Below are 6000 nucleotides of genomic sequence, written 5' to 3'. Positions count from 1 at the left end.
GGGCTTATGGCGGGCAGGGGTCATGGCTTGTGACCGAGTAACTAGAAAGGTGCTTACCAAAGAGGTGCCGTGAGGTTGCGAGTCCGAGTCTAAGGCAGGAGGATCGATATGGGCCCAAAGGAGGAGGGAAAAATTGGGTGGAATTCAATATCCACATACTCTGAAGAAGATGATACCTGCAAATGGAAAATGCATTTTGTTAAATAAAACATGACGGGACGTGTAAACACGACCCATAGAGGGATGTAAACAATGGTAACCTTTGTGATGAGAGTTGTATCCAAGAAAAACACATTCAAGGGTGCAGTTGGTGAGTTTGTTCACAGTATATGGTCCAAGGCAAGGGAAACAAGAACACCTAAACACTCAGAGATGAGAGTAGGAGGGACAATGTTGTAAGAGACGATTGTATAGGGTGTGCCATTGGAGATTAGGAATAGGTAAAAGGTTTATGAGATGGACAACAGTGAGGGCAGCTTCGACCAAGAGATTGTGGGGGAGTGTGAGAAATGGTAAGGAGGGTATGGATCATGGTGGCAATGTGTCCTGTGTTTACGTTCAGCTAGGCCATTTTGTTGGGGAATTTAAGGATATGAGAAATGTTGGTGGATGCCTAGTTGGTGAAAGCATTATTAACATATTCAGTGCCATTGTCACTTTGAAGGATTTGCATAGTGGTGTGAAATTGATTTTTAACCATGGCAAGAAAAGTTTGAAAGTGAGAAAAGACCTCATTTTTACGGTGCATAGGATAGATCTAGGAGTAACAGGAAAAGTCATCTGTAAACAAGACATAATAGCGGCAACCAACAAAGGATGTAAATGACTGGGGACATCCATACATCATAGTGAATTAAATAAAAGGGAGATGGGGCAAAGGTTTTTATTACTAATACAGGATAGTTTGGTGGATTTGTTAAGTGCACAATCCTTATAGAAAGCATAAGAAACTTTAAAGCCTAGATATGGCGCTAAGTGAGAGAGCACATGATGGGATGGATGGCCAAGGCGACGATGCTAAGTAGGAGAGTGCACGGTGGTAAGGGCACGAGGGACAGTGGATGAGTGAGAGGAGAGGGAAAGTGGGTAAAGACCATCTTTAGAAGGGCCCTGATAGAGTAACGAACCACTACGTAAGTCATAGATTTGATAAAAGTCGAGTAAAGATAGAAAACTAAATTATCACAAGTAAAACGGGCAACAGAAAGAAGATTAGTACAAAGAGAGGGAAGACAAAAGACATTTTGAAGAGAAAATTTATGAGAACCTAAAGGATGAGAAAAGAGCCAGTATGAGAGATTAGAAGGACAACTAGTCATGTGATGAGTGGCACCTGTGTCAGGGTACCAACTGGAGTCAGGTGGCTATATGAATTGAGCCCCAACAAAGGAAGGAAAGGATTCTGGGCCATTGTAGCAATGGGAACATGTTGCAGTAGTATGTTGATTGGTATTACAGGTGGTGCACCAAGCCAATCCCAAGACATTAGGACCTGAGTTGGACCGGGCAGAGTGTTTGCTAGAAGCAGCATATTGGGCCTAAGCAGGCTGAAAGGAAGGCCAGTTGCTTTGAAATCCAGAACTCTGAGCAAAAGGAGGCCACAATTGATTAGGCCATTGGGGCTGATGTGAACCATTCCATGAGTTGCTCTAGGAGATGAGAAGTTGCGCCAGCCACCACTGCAGCGACCGCGCTAGAGACAATGGCCACCATGCCTGTTGCTGGAAGAGACACCACCACAGTGAGAAGGGAAGAAAGTATGACCAGTGGTGTGAGGAGAGGATTGGGTGGCCATTAGCGCTGTGTTTTGATTAGGAGAGATTAGAGGAGCCTGTGCACTAACAAACTAGCATGAAAATCAGCAAAGTGAGGAAGCAGAGGAAAATTGAGAATTGCTGTGATGAGTAGTGATAAGTTCTTTTAAGGAGACAGGTTCATTGATGGTATCCAGTGAATCGGCAAGGGACTTAGCATGACGAAGGTAAGAATCAATAGGTTGAGAGCCCTTTTGCAAATCCATGAGTTGAAAACGAAGAGCAGATTCACTGGCCATACTGGATTGAAAGAAGTGGTGTTGGAGACACTCCAAGATCCTGTGCAGAGGTACAGCTGACGGTGAGAGAGAGAATGGACTTAGAGAGTGATGTAGCTAACAATGAGTTGGTCTTGTTGGTACCACTGAGCATGGGCGGGATTGGTTTGGGTAAGAGTGGTGGTGGTGGTTGTGAGTGTTGCGGTGGTAGAAGTGGAGGTTTGGGCAGAAGGTTGTTTATGAGTGCCATCGATAAATTTCCAGCGATCATGACCGACTAAAAAGGGTTTGAGTTGGCAGAGCCAAAGAAGATAGTTGGAGTCAGTAAGCTTGATAAAATGAGAAGAGTAGGGCTAAGGTGGGAGATGGTGGATCTGCATTTGAGCCTACGAGGTGGACCGTAAGGAGAAGAGGATCAGATAAAGGAGAGGGAGAAAACCCTAGGTTAGGCTAATACTATGTAGAGAATATATTTCCCTGTATTTAACAGATTACACAAAGTCCTTATTTATACTAGTACAGTATATCTACTTAAGGTAGGAAATAATATAGACATAAATACAATCCAATTTACAGTAGGAAATCTGATTTACAGCAAGAAAGGCTAATTGCTAGGAGGAGATTGTGAAGTTGAATTCCATGTAGGTTGGGAATGGAAAGGTGCGTTAACATCTACCCCTTAGTAGATGGCCGGGGAAGTTGCCAAAGTCCATACTCAAACTAATATAAGAAAATCATCTTTTAGTCAGCCATTGATTGTTCACTATTTTTATGTTCAGGTTTCTTTTTTAACTATGACTTCATTCCAAATTCATGCAACTTCGTTCAACAGTTTCTACCAATAGGGTGCATGTCATATTCTGTGACATCTTATTACTTTGTGATGATTATTTCTTTCTGTAGATTGTGAACTTTGGAATGCATATAGTGAATCTCAAGATTGTTGTGGATGGGTTGGAGCCGAATTCCATTAATATGTCTGAGTCGGCCAAGACCGTGCTCATGTTGAACAACCCGATGGATGAGAATTCCTTTAATGAGCTAAAGAAGATATCTGAGTCAACTTGTATCCTTTAACATTTTCATATTGTTGGAGATGTATCTTGACTTATTAAATCATGAACAGTTGAAATATAAAAGAACAGGAGTAACTATGACTCTCTTAAGGTAGCCAAATGCCTCATCATCTAATTAGTGAAGCACATGAATGGATTAACGAGATTCCCACTGTCCTCGCTTTACTATCCAAGGAAACCACACCAAGGGAACGGGCTTGGCAGTAATCAATCTGGGAAAGAAGACCCTGTTGAGCTTGACTCTAGTCCGACTTTGTGAAATGACTTGAGAGGTGTAGTATAAGTGGGAGCTTCGGCGAAATTGAAGTACCACTACTTTTAACGTTATTTTACTTATTCCGTGAAACGGAGGCGGGGCATTGCCCCTCTTTTTGGACCTATATCACATATTTTAAATACATATAAATATAAAAAAATACAAATTCGAGCCGTCATTAATCATTTGGAGATAGTATTGCAGTACTATATGTATGCATATAGGTTTATCCTTCATCCTTTCGGAAGTTTCGATGTAAGGATTTCTTTACTAACACAATGCAGCCAACTTTTTTAGGATAATGGTGATTTAAAAACATCTAAGCATAGTTTAGACTACCAATGACCCTAATCAGTCAACTTATGTGAAATTCATGTATTGACCTCTCTGGTTGTTGAAAGAGGCTCAAAAGTGAGGATTAATATGAGGATATGAAGAAAAAAAAAATTATAGTAAATTAGTACAAAAGCAATTAGAGAGCCCAGTTGGAGAAAGAACCCTCAAGCTAGCCACTTGTCATCTTCTAAATGGTTCTTAGCGTGAAAATTGCTTACCATTTTTCTATTTGAAAGTATAGTGGGGTGTTTTTATCTAAAGTATAAAGTAATAATAGACTTATATGTGAAAAGTCCTAAAAAATAAATAAAATAAAATAACGTAATTGGCCCCTATCCTCCTAAAAGATTAAATTTGTGGGAACAATGATGAACCAATATTGATATAGTGTTGAACATAACAATGCTTTGGACCATGTTTTCTATCCAATATCTTTTTACTTTGGTTTTAAGTTATATGCAAGTGATACCGAAACAGAGTCTACTTGAGAAGGCTAGTGAGGGTGTGGAGGTTGCAATCTCGCTGCATTCTCTCACTTCGATTAATTTCTTAATAGAATCAACCTAAAATACACACTTCATTGTTCCAGCACCTCAAAATACACACTTGATTACACGTTTCTTTGTAATAGCTTGGCATTGCATACCCCACGTTATTTTGCTTAGGCGTGATGCTTGTTAATAGTTCAAGATCCCATCTAAGTGACTTTGCTTGGCATGTTTACTGTTAAGTAGCATTTTTTTATTATAAATATTTTCTTTTTGTTTAGCGTAAAGGAAGTTTGAAATATAGAAAGGAAACGCAAAACTCCAGGGGAATTTTTTTTTTTCAAAATGCTCCTTCATTTTCATTGCAAAGCCCATGCCTCCATAACAGTGCATCAAACAAAAGTTTTCTAAAAACATCAAGTAAGAACATAGAAGGAGTTCATATCTAAGGCGAAAAGAAATGCAATGACAAAAGCACAGGACACAAGGTTAACTTAGCAGTAGTAGGGCTTGAGCCACTTTCCGTTGATGGGATCCGTTAGCGTGGTTTCTATTGCAGAGACCAAGTGATAATAGAACTTCTTTGACTGCAAACGGGCCTTCCCATTGCAGGACGAACTTGGAAGTTCCCAACACTTGCCTTCTCACATGCTCAACAACCTTTAGCACGAGGTCTCCTTGCTTGAAGGCTTGAGGCTTGACTGTCCTGTTATAAGCTTGGGGAACAGTTTTGTGGTACAGTGCTTTCCTCCTTTCAGCTTCTACTCTTTTTTTTGTCCAAGGCTTCGAGGTACAACAAGCGCCAGTCTGAGCATGACTTTGTATCTCATTCGAGATCGTTAACAGTTGATACTCTAGCAGTGGAGATGGTGATCTCGATAAGTGAGATGGCTTCAGACCCGTATACAAGTGAATAAGGTGAGAAGCCTATGACGCTTCTTGGAGAGGTACGGTAAGCTTACAAGGCATCTGGCAAATGAACACTTCAACCCCTTTCATACTCATATACCATTTTGCTCTGAATTCCCAGTAAAGTCCTTTTTGTGGCCTCCACTTGAACATTTTCCTGTGGGTAATAAGGCGTGGAGCGACGATGCTTGATACCATAGTGCTAAGTGTCTAGCTTACATGCTTGTTAACAAAAGGTGTGCCATTGTCGGTGACAATTTTGTACGGGATTCCAAACCGCATATGATGGATTCACGGATGAAATTTGAGATAGTAGCCTCCATGGCCTTTCGAACAGGAACTGCTTTGACCCATTTCGTGAAATACTCAGTGGCTGTAAGGATCCATATGTAGCTGTTAGAAGGTGAAATCCTCCGCAATCCAAACACACAGAGACAAGATTTTTGGGAGATTTAGAGCCTTCCCGTTGCTGTTCTAGTGGCCATCTCCTATCTTTGGCTACCACTTCTTTTTATTTCCTCCCTATTTCATGGCAAGAGCTGGTAGCATAAAGAAATGGGTAAGGGCGTTAGTATGAATGGTGCTTTTTCTCCTACCAACCTACGTGCGCTAACATCCTTTGGTTTTTTGAATGGTGTGCCTTGAGGTTTGCCTTTGGCCACATGCTGGAGTCTTCCAAAGCAAGATACGTGAACAAACCCTGGCTTTTGTTAGGTTTCGTCTCCAGCCATGTGCTGGAGACTTTTAGATATTTTCTTGGTCATTTGGGCCTTCATTGGGTGATGGGTTAGTCTACTAAGGGAATGGGCCAACTTCCTAAAGTGATGGACTATTTTTTTCTCTCTTTTATGCTTACCCACATATTTGGGCTCAAGAAATGGGCTTGAGTTTTGGGTATCCCAA

This window comes from Prunus mume, linkage group LG8, assembly GCF_029339155.1.
Source record: "Prunus mume cultivar Tortuosa linkage group LG8, ASM2933915v1, whole genome shotgun sequence".
Lineage (NCBI taxonomy): Eukaryota > Viridiplantae > Streptophyta > Magnoliopsida > Rosales > Rosaceae > Prunus > Prunus mume.
The sequence above is the reverse complement of the archived record's forward strand: the minus strand, read 5'-3'. Positions refer to the sequence as shown.